This window comes from Triticum dicoccoides, chromosome 4B (genome assembly GCF_002162155.2).
Source record: "Triticum dicoccoides isolate Atlit2015 ecotype Zavitan chromosome 4B, WEW_v2.0, whole genome shotgun sequence".
Taxonomy (NCBI): domain Eukaryota; kingdom Viridiplantae; phylum Streptophyta; class Magnoliopsida; order Poales; family Poaceae; genus Triticum; species Triticum dicoccoides.
Window position 1 is genome coordinate 510,117,917 of NC_041387.1, and position 10,934 is coordinate 510,128,850.

A 10,934-nucleotide genomic window follows, 5' to 3' on the forward strand; every position below is an offset into this window, starting at 1 on the left:
TCTTGAGCCCTCGGCGGGATCTGGTAGATAGTCAGGCTTCTGAGCCTTTTTCTTTTATAGTTGTCTGTACTCAGACATGTTAAGCTTCCGCATGTGCTTTGACTTGTATGCTCTGATTGTTGGGTCATGAGACCCATGTTTGTAATATCTCGCTCCTCGGAGCCTAATCAACTACTGAGTCGTAGAGTCATTTTGTGATGCCATGTTGTATTGCACATATCGAGCATATTGTGTGTATGTTATTGAGATGCTTGGTATGTGTGGGATCTGACTATCTAGTTGTTTATCTTTAGTAGCCTCTCTTACCGGGAAATGTCTCCTAGTGTTTCCACCGAGCCATGGTAGCTTGCTACTGCTCCGGAACACTTAGGCTGGCCGGCATGTGTCCTTCTTCGTTCCTGTGTCTGTCCCTTCAGGGAAATGTCACGCGATGAATACCGGAGTCCTGTTAGCCCGCTACAGCCTGGTTCACCGGAGTCCTGCTAGCCCAGTGCTACAGCCTGGATTCACTCGCTGATGACCGACACGTTCGATGCTGGGTCATGGATGCCTGTCCCTGTAAGTTAGTGCCACTTTGGGTTCACGACTAGCCATGTCAGCCCGGGTTCTTTGTCATATGGATGCTAGCGACACTATCATATACGTGAGCCAAAAGGCGCAAACGGTCCCAGGCCAGGTAAGGTGGCACCCGTGGGAATACCGTGCGTGAGGCCGCAAAGTGATATGATGTGTTACATGCTAGATCAGTGTGACTTAGGATCGGGGTCCTGACAGCGTTGGTATCAGAGCTTGATTGCCTGTAGGATTACCAAGCCAAACTGGTCGAAATTGAGTCTAGAAATTCTTTAGTTATATAAGGGAATTGATTGTGGGATGGAACGTAAGGCTCTTTTTACTCCTTATACCTTATGGCCTTCTGATCTGAGTCATCATCTTCTCTTCTACGGGGATTAAGAACTAGGCTATCTCTTCTTTCTATTAGGATCACGTGTTACTAATCAGTGGACTTATAAGATTATTGGATTTAAGTCTCAGTTCAGTTCCTACTACTTCCGTATGTTAATTGTTGATCTCGAAACCTTGATATTGTGCTTCTGAGTGGTTATGCCACCATTTTTGTGAATGTCTCAAATCTTTTCTGAGCATTTACAGCCGTTATGCTGTCCGAGTCATCCCAGGTTTCTAGGTAGTCTGATGCATTTGCAAATCCTTTCTTCCCGTTTCAATGTTCCCATGGGCCAGATTAACCACACTAATCAGTGAGTTGAGGTACTCCGTTACCTTGACATATATGTTGGAGATATTATTATGACCCTAGGTGTCTTAGGGGATCACCTAGTAATCCAGTCGTGCCTTGTGTTCCCAGTGTGATGATTCTGGCTATCATTCTCGAAAGCATCCCGTGATGCTACTTAGTAGTAGGTATTCTACTCCTTGGGTTGTGAACCCGAGATTCACCCTACTTACTTCATGTTGATAGTAATTGCTAGCTCCCTTAGGTTATTAGTAACCTTTGCGATAGCCCTTGGAGTCCGTGGTATCTTCTTCTTCCAAATACCATGAACCACTTATGGCAGAAGTTCCTCGTTGGACTGAACGATCACAACCAGAATGCTCTTGATGAGTTCTCCATTATATATTGTGACTCTGCCAGTTCAACCTTTCCGCATAGGTTATCCGGAAGAAACATGTTGAGCTCTGCTCGACATACTAATCTATGCATCCACAACTCAGAAAACATATGTTCCTTTGGGTTGTCCCTCGTTAGTTGTCTTCTGACCCTCGTCTATCAATTGATAGTCAAGAGTATGTGTGCAATCGTTCATCGATGCCTATTATTCTTGTGGTCCGTCAAGCCATTCTATTCAGGATGACTAGGAGAAACAAACTCCAGTACCTCATCCATATCTAGGATTGGGTCAAAACAATTGTACTCCATAGATCAAAATGCCAATCCAGCTTTGCTCTGTTCTACCTTGGAGTATTACCATCTTTTATATCGGGACTATGGTAGGAATTGCACACCATCCTATGAACTCTTGGTACAGTGATACTTCTTGCCATCATTGTTCATTCCCCGGTTCCTGTGTTATTGTAACTGGAATGCCGACAAGTGAATCGTGGTGTGTGAAGTCAATACTGCTAGCAACTCTGTTGCTTGGTAGTAAATGGACAATATTTTCATTCTTAGCACGTTGGTTATTGAATCACCATTCTAAGATAGATTGTGCTACCTAGTCCTTATTTCCTGGTGCACTCTTTGATTGATGAGTTAGGATTTTTGGCAATCCCTCGCCCTTTTTTATCATATCGTCTTGCCCTTAAAAGCAAGATTGTTCTCGGGTTTAGTAACATACCGGTGGTTCGTGATTTTCCGAATATCTTCTTGAAAGTATCACTAGGTTGTCACCTGACCGCTATGTTGAGCTCGTGATCAAGTTGGTTTCTTGTGAACCACCTTCTCTCCAAGAATCGGTGTTAGATATCCCTGAGCTAGTTGGTTAAGCTAAACGACAACTTGGAGGGTTGGAAGATAAAAGCTTGCCTGACTTAGTTCGTTCCAAAGGGATATTCTTGTGTAGTGTGTGTTGAAGAAAGATGATATCTTCATCGATTGGTCCCTGTGATCAGTTGCTGGACCTATTGTCTTATCAATCCTTTGATTTGAGTGTGGGCTATCGTCAAATCAAGTTAGAACCAACGATGTTCGTAATGTTGTCCTACTCGTGGTTGATCCCTCGAGCATACACCATTATATCTTTTGGGTCTGACCAATGCTATCACCGTGTTCACATGATGGTGGAAGTCCAGTGATATGGAAATTCCGATGAGTTGCTGTTGGGCCCATCAGGAGCATTTTGTCTCCCCCATGATTCATGTTGAACATCAACCTAGTGTTGGAAACCTTGTAAGCAATGCCTTCTTGTTCCGTTCATGAAGCATATGTTGGATGGAAGAAGTGATTTCCTCGAATTCATGTGCATTTGGTGCAAGTTGCCACCATGAGTATGAGAAAGTTTGTTTTATCTCCTCTGGTACCATCTCAAGTCAATTACGCATGTGCAAATGTATTCTATGGTTTGGTAGATTAATTACCTCCACTCCATATGTATTCCCTAGCACACCAAGCCACTAATTGAATTGTTCAAGGAAAAGGAGTTGCTGTGCAAATACTAGTTCATGCACAAGATTCCTATATCCTCAATGATGGTTCCCTACCAGAACTTGGTAGTGTTCTATTATAAGACTACCATGTGATCATGTTTGTCTGGAACAACGTGTTCACATGTTTGTAGCAGAACCAGCTCATGTTTTGGAGCTTGCTATCGTAGTTCATTTCCTGAGGATCTCGCAACGTCATCTCGTCGATTTGTGTTGCAAACTTTCATTTTTCTTCCTAGACTCGATGAGTCTGGATTATCCTGACACCAACCAGATCTGAGTCTCAGGCAGATATGATGGTTGGAATATTTCCCAAGAACTATAATATTGGTCCCTCGATAACCGGTAAAGTGGATGTCGTGGCCAACACACCCAGCCGGAAGACCTATTATTGTAGTATCTTGTTTGAGGAAGTTGGCCACCTCCCCATAAGGATTTCGTAGGATTTACCTCCGTAACTGTTCCTTATGGATTCTATTGCTCCCGAAGTCCGACCTTTACTTGATGTCCTAGTTATCAAACCATATCTATGAATGGGTTACACTAGCACGTCAAGGAGAACATTAGAAGCGGAGTGCTAAATGTCTCTTTGTCGATCATCCAGATTTTGTTTCCTTGGCCTCGCTAGGGTGAAATCTGAGTTGATGTTATCCTCCTTTGCGTCTGCATCATCCATCATTAGCCATCATGGTAGTATGTTGTGTTGCCAGGATCCTTGACACGGATGTTGGTAAAACCTTGATGAATATGGGAATGCTCAAGTTCTTGAGAGCACGCACAAGCGCTAGGTATTATCATCGGCACTAACTGGGTTTGCTCTCCCCTTCCTCGGCTATACTATAACTTTTCAAACAGTGGATTCACCCTCTATTGTTGGGTTCTTCCCCAGTTACCAGAATCATTCCCAGCATTTGCATTTTGTTCCCAGCTTACACCGCCAATGTGCCATTCTACCATGGGTCTCTTCCATCTCCGGCGATAAGCAAATTCATCCATTACGTTGTCTTCAACAAGGTAATCCACATCATTCAAGTCCGAGTATGCCATTCTACCGACCCCCTCCAAACGATTGGTCGAGAATTGCCTTAAATTGGTATAAAGAGTTTCAATGATCTCGGTATCAAAAGTAATTCTTTTTGCCACTTAAGGGGATATATCTTCGAGTCACCTTCCCTAAGGTGCATCATTATGGTGCCATATCAATTCAACTCCTCGCTACGTTGACAACCGATCGCCACATTCTTAAGTCTGGAATTGTTGTCTACCTAGTGAACCTCGTCATCTGCTCCACTCCATCTCCTCAGATGTATGCTTCGTGTCTCAGCTCGAGAGATGTGACAATGTCTCATCCCATGAGTTGATCCTCAGTTGTTCGGTCTTCGAGAAAATCGATCCTTCTAGAGTTTTCCTTTCCTCTTCATGTCATGTTGGCAGGATTTTCTCAGAGCAAGACGACAAGAAAAAGATGGTGTTCAAATCAACGTTCATTTGAAGTGCAACCTGGATCGTGAAGATTGTACTAATTTGCGTTTCCCCTTCATCCTATCCTACGCTTGAATCTCGAGACGAGATTCTTGTTTAGTGGGGGTGAGTTGTCACATCCCTAGCTTCTGGTAATGCTCTAGGCTAGCTTCGTGTGTGCATCATGTTTAAATTCTGAAATTTGAACTGAGGAAAATTGGAAGCCTCAAAACCCTAAATAAAAGAGGGGCAAGAAACCCTAAAATTGCAATCAGTAAATCCAAAATGCCCTAGAAATAGCTCTGACAATTTTGGCAAGAGTTATAAATCAAACCAAAATTTTGGGACATTTCTAAGGAATTATTGGGCTCTGATTTTAAATCAATATTTTATTTGAATTTGGAGTTATATTCATAATATATAATGAATATATTTTCAAATAACCTGAGATATTTTTGTTATGTGTGGAGAAGTCCATTAGGTGACTTAAAAATATCCAGGGGAGTTTTGGCACTGTTTTCAAATTCTGTTTGAATTAAAATTCAGTGCCAATTAAATAAAACAGAACAAAAATAGAAATAAAAGAGAGAGAGAGAGAAGGAAGTTACCTGGCCTTACCATGCAGCCCACCGGAGCCTGGCCCAGCTCCATCTGGCCGGCCCAGCCGGCCCAGCCCACCTCCTCCCCCTTGTCCTCTTCCTCCTCTGCCAGGAGGACGAACAGAGGCGAGGCATGGCGCGCGCCCAAGAGGCCTCGGCCACCTCCTGCTTCCCCCCTGGCCACCTCCTGCCTGGTTGCCTCCCTCCTCGACGCCGGAGACGCCACACACTCCCCCTCGCCCCCTGCACCTCTCCTCTCTCCCCCTGGACCCCATTCCCTCCTCTGCTTCCCTCTCGCGCACACCACCGAGCGGAGCTCGCCGTCATCGTCGCCGTACCCATGGCCACCGGCCACCCCTAGCCTCCCCGACGCCTCCCAAAGCTCTGCCTCGACCTACTCTTCCTCCCCACCCCTCCAAGCAACACCCGGAGCCCTGCCGTGACGCCATCACCGCCATCTTCGTCGCCACGGCCGGCGATCGCCGCCGTTCGATTCACCGCCGACAGGTCGCTCCCGAGCCCACTGAGACGCGCTCTGCAACCACAGTGAGCTCATGGACCGATTCCCCCTCCTCTCCTGCTCGCGTTCTTGCTCTAGCCCCGTTCCCCACCTCCGCCGAAGCTCGCCGCCGCCACGGCCGACGAGCTCCATGCTCCTGAGCTCGTCCGCTCGCCCGAGCATCACCAGTGTGCTCACCGCGCTCCTGCGAACCCGAAACACCCACGAGTGCTCCCTGCCATGCCCTATAGCGCCATCTCCGCGGTTGCCCGAACTCCGGCCGCCGCCTTTGAGCTCGCCGCCGTCGATATAGGTCGCCCCCGGCCTAACTGACCGCACCACTCGACACGCGGGATCTTCAGCGTCACGTAGCTGCCCTCCGCCGGCCATTTGGTTGCCGGAGGAGGAATTCCGACCCCCTCCGCCGTCTCGGGCTTCACCGGCGACGAGCCGTGGACCAAGTCCGGCGAGTTTGACCCCAGTTGGACGCCCTGACTCAATGACAGGTGGGCCAGCCCTGTTAGCTAATTAGGATTAGCACTAATCGAATTAGTTAAACTAATTACCCCCCTGCTAACACTGACATGCGGGCCCAGGCTCTAATTAAAATTAGGTTAGTTAGTTAGTCACTGACGTGTGGACCCCACACGTCAGGTTTGACCCGAGCCAGCCCAGTTGACCCTGCTGACGTCACTGTGACGTGGGGCTGACGCAATAAGTATTTTCTGGATTTAAAAATAATCAGGAAATTCCAGAAAATAGCTAAAACTTCAATAAATCATAGAAATTCAACCGTAACTCCAAATTAAATAATTTATATATGAAAAATTATCAGAAAAATTCAAGGAATCCATCTGTACCATTTTCATGCATGTTAGAACAACTTATCACTACTGTTTAGGACAAATGAATTAAATGGCATTTGAATAATCACATATGGAGTTTGAATTTGAATCTTGTATTCAAACCAACTTCATTTAATCTGTTGCTAGTTGCATTAGCTCAAAACACATTCATATTGCCATGTCATAGCATGCATCATTTTGTGCATTGCATTGATTGTGTTCTTCTTTGTTGCCGGTATCTGTTCCCTCCCGGTAGACGATGTTCCGACGATGTGATCGATGACACTGATGAAGACTCAATGTTATCTTCAGAAGTGCCAGGCAAGCAAAACCCCCTTGTTCATTCCGATAAAATCCCACTCTCTCGCTCCTGCTCTCTTTTACTGCATGAGGACAACAACGACATATTTGATACTTGCTGCGGTAGCTGAACCCTTTATCCTTTGCATGACCTGTCATTGCCACAGTAAATAGATGAAACCCACTAGCATGAGTAGGAGTTGTTTGAGCCCTGATGTGCCTACTCATTCATGCTTGTTTGTCATGCCTGCTACTGCTTAGAGTTGAGTCAGGTCTGATTCATCGGGGATGAATCAGAGGCGTGTGAACATGTCCTACTATGGGTGAACTAAGTGTGTGAACACGATTTGGTAAAGGTAGCGGTGAGAGGCCATGTAGGAGTACATGGTGGGTTGTCTCATTGTAGCCGTCCTCAGGAACTGAGTTCTGTGTTTGTGATCCATGACCAGTTACTACCACACATTGGGCTCCGGGCGCTCCAAGCCCTCTCGACTTATTAATCAACATGATCTCTGTCCAGGAGTTGCAACTAGTTTCTGGTGTTTGTAGGTAGTGTTAGTAGTCTACCAAGTGGCACCCGGTACAGGTGGGCTTGGGACAGACTAGGCACAGTGGCCCGGTGTACCAAGTGGCACCCGGTTGGTGGGCTTGGGAACCCTGCACACATCGTTTGGGGCCGTAAGCGACACCCCGGCCGGATCTCCTTGCGGATGGAACCCGAATAGGCGATAAACCTGGACTAGAGACTTGTTCGGTTAGTCAGGTAGTGGCCGACTCCCTCGCCCGGCTTCCGCTTGAAGGTTGCCGAGGTACATGACGTGTACAGGGCGGTAAGTGGCGAGAGCGTGTGTGAAGAAGTACACCCCTGCAGGGTTATCATTATCTATTCGAATAGCCGGATTCCTTGGATATGGAAACTTGGACCCCTTGCATAGTTCATAGACAAGTGAAAGTGGATACTCTAAAATACGCAAGATAAGCGTGAGTGCTATGGATGGCGTTCTCGTAGGGAGATGGGAGCGGATCCATAGTGGTGTATTGATATGGTGAATATGTGGACTCGTGTGCGCCACCTCAAAAGAGTTACTTGCAGTCGTAGTTCAGGATAGCCACCGAGTCAAAGCTGGCTTGCTGCAGTCAAACTCCACCATCCCTTTTGTTGATAATGATGCATATGTAGATAGATCTGATGTAAGTCTTGCTGGGTACATTTGTACTCATGTTTGCCTATTTTATGTTTTTGCAGAGAGACTTCAGTCTCACTAGTAGTTCCACATGGACTTCGACGTTTAGCTTGTTACCTCAGCTACGATCTTGAGCCCTCGGCGGGATCTGGTAGATAGTCAGGCTTCTGAGCCTTTTTCTTTTATAGTTGTCTGTACTCAGACATGTTAAGCTTCCGCATGTGCTTTGACTTGTATGCTCTGATTGTTGGGTCATGAGACCCATGTTTGTAATATCTCGCTCCTCGGAGCCTAATCAACTACTGAGTCGTAGAGTCATTTTGTGATGCCATGTTGTATTGCACATATCGAGCATATTGTGTGTATGTTATTGAGATGCTTGGTATGTGTGGGATCTGACTATCTAGTTGTTTATCTTTAGTAGCCTCTCTTACCGGGAAATGTCTCCTAGTGTTTCCACCGAGCCATGGTAGCTTGCTACTGCTCCAGAACACTTAGGCTGGCCGGCATGTGTCCTTCTTCGTTCCTGTGTCTGTCCCTTCGGGGAAATGTCACGCGATGAATACCGGAGTCCTGTTAGCCCGCTACAGCCCGGTTCACCGGAGTCCTGCTAGCCCAGTGCTACAGCCTGGATTCACTCGCTGATGACCGACATGTTCGATGCTGGGTCATGGATGCCTGTCCCTGTAAGTTAGTGCCACTTTGGGTTCACGACTAGCCATGTCAGCCCGGGTTCTTTGTCATATGGATGCTAGCGACACTATCATATACGTGAGCCAAAAGGCGTAAACGGTCCCGGGCCAGGTAAGGTGGCACCCGTGGGAATACCGTGCGTGAGGCCGCAAAGTGATATGATGTGTTACATGCTAGATCGGTGTGACTTAGGATCGGGGTCCTGACAGATGGAGGGTGAGCTTTTCGCGACGGAGGTTGTCGGATGAACCGAACACGACCCCTATTGGTACAGAGCCTGTAAAATTGGCTGAAAAGGCCTGGCGTCACTCCTTTGAAGGAAGTGCTTGCTATAGCGAATTTTGGTGGGTTCTATCCCCAGTCTGCGGACGGTGTCCTGGTATAGCAGGGGCCGCACTGCATGTTATCACGTGAAGTGAGTTCACTGTTTTGACTTCTAATGGGAAAGTCTTTTGGTTTCCGGAGCGCTGCTTTTGGGTTTCGTCACTTTCACTTGGTGTGTCGAGCCCTTTGTGTTCGGTGTTAAGTCGGCCGGACTGCTTGAAGACCCAACAATCTCTGTGGGTATGGTTTGCAGGCTTCCCGGAGGTACCGTGTATTTGACACAGTCTATCCAAGATCTTGTTGAGGTTGGATAGCTCGTCACTGTTATCCTTTAAGGGCAGTGTTTTGTTGTTCGGCCGAGAGCTTTTGAATCCGGCGTTGACCGCCGTACTATTTGGGCCATTCTCCTTATTCCGGCGCTGATCTTTTTTGCGTCGTGATTTGCCATTTCCATCCCTGATTTCGGATGTACTCGGGTCGCTGGTGCTGCATCTAGCCAACCAGCTGTCTTCCCCCACGCAAAAGCGGGTCATGAGACTTGTTAGTGCCTCCATTGTTCTTGGTTTTTCCTGGCCGAGGTGTCTGGCGAGCCATTCGTCTCGGACGTTGTGTTTGAAGGCTGCTAAGGCTTCAGCGTCCAGACAGTCGACTATTTGGTTCTTTTTAGTGAGGAACCTGTTCCAAAATTTGCGTGCTGATTCTCTGGGCTGTTGAGTTATGCGACTTAAATCATCTGCATCCGGAGGCCGGACATAAGTCCCCTAAAAATTTGCTCGAAACGCATCCTCAAGCTCTTCCCAACTCCCAATCGTATTTTCTGGGAGGCTTTTAAGCCAATGCCGGGCCGGCCCTTTGAGCTTGAGGGGAAGGTATTTTATGGCATGGAGATCGTCTCCTCTTGCCATGTGTATGTGTAGGATATAATCCTCCATCCAGACTCCGGGGTCTGTTGTTCCGTCGTATGCCTCTATGTTTATGGGTTTAAATCCCCCTGGAAATCCATGATCCAGTACCTCGTCGGTAAAACATAGTGGGTGTGCGGTGCCCCTGTATTTGGGTGTGCCGTTGTCTTCAAATGCTCGGCTGGTTGTGTTACTTCCTGGAGTCTTCTTTTTTGTCCCATAGATAGACCTGGCCGTGTTATCCTTTTTCTGAAGATCTTTATGCTGATCATGTGCCGGCTTGTGTGTGGCGCCCCGTGTTGCTCTTGTCCTGTCATCTGGTCGTCTATTCGGCCAGGCGGCCCCTTTCTTTTTTGACTGCGGGGGCTCGAAGGCCTCCTCGTCAAATTCGGGCAACAACTTGCGCTTCGGGTAGTTCTTTGTCTGGTGACTAGTGCTATATTTATCTGCGGTGTTGAGTACTTTGCTCCATCTTATTCTGAGTGTGTCTTCCACTGTTTTGAGCTTCCGCTTTTGCTTCTTCAAACTTCTTGCAGTGGCGACAAGCCTGTTATGGAGATTCATATGCTCTGGTGATGTGAGATCATCTTCGCCGGGGATGGGTTGCTTGTCCAGTTCATGTCCGGCTGGCTGCTTGTTGACGTGTGCGTCGTCCACTGCTTCGCCCTGCTCTAGGGCCGGGTCCATATGGTACCGTTTTTGTCGATGCCGGTCTTCGGGCGGCGCTTGCGTCGCCGCTTTGTTTGTCTGTTGGGGGAGTTGTCCTTCGCCACATCCCGTTTTTCCTCATTGTCGCTTCCTTTTGGTGTGTCCACCATGCATACGTTGTGGGATGGGGTGGCTTTCCTGCGCCCGTTAGGCGCTGGTTTTTGGTCGTACCCGGCATCGTCGTCCATACCGTCGATGTCCTCAGAGTCGTAGTCTAGCCTGTCAGTTAAATCGTCGACAGCGGCTACCAAGTGGGT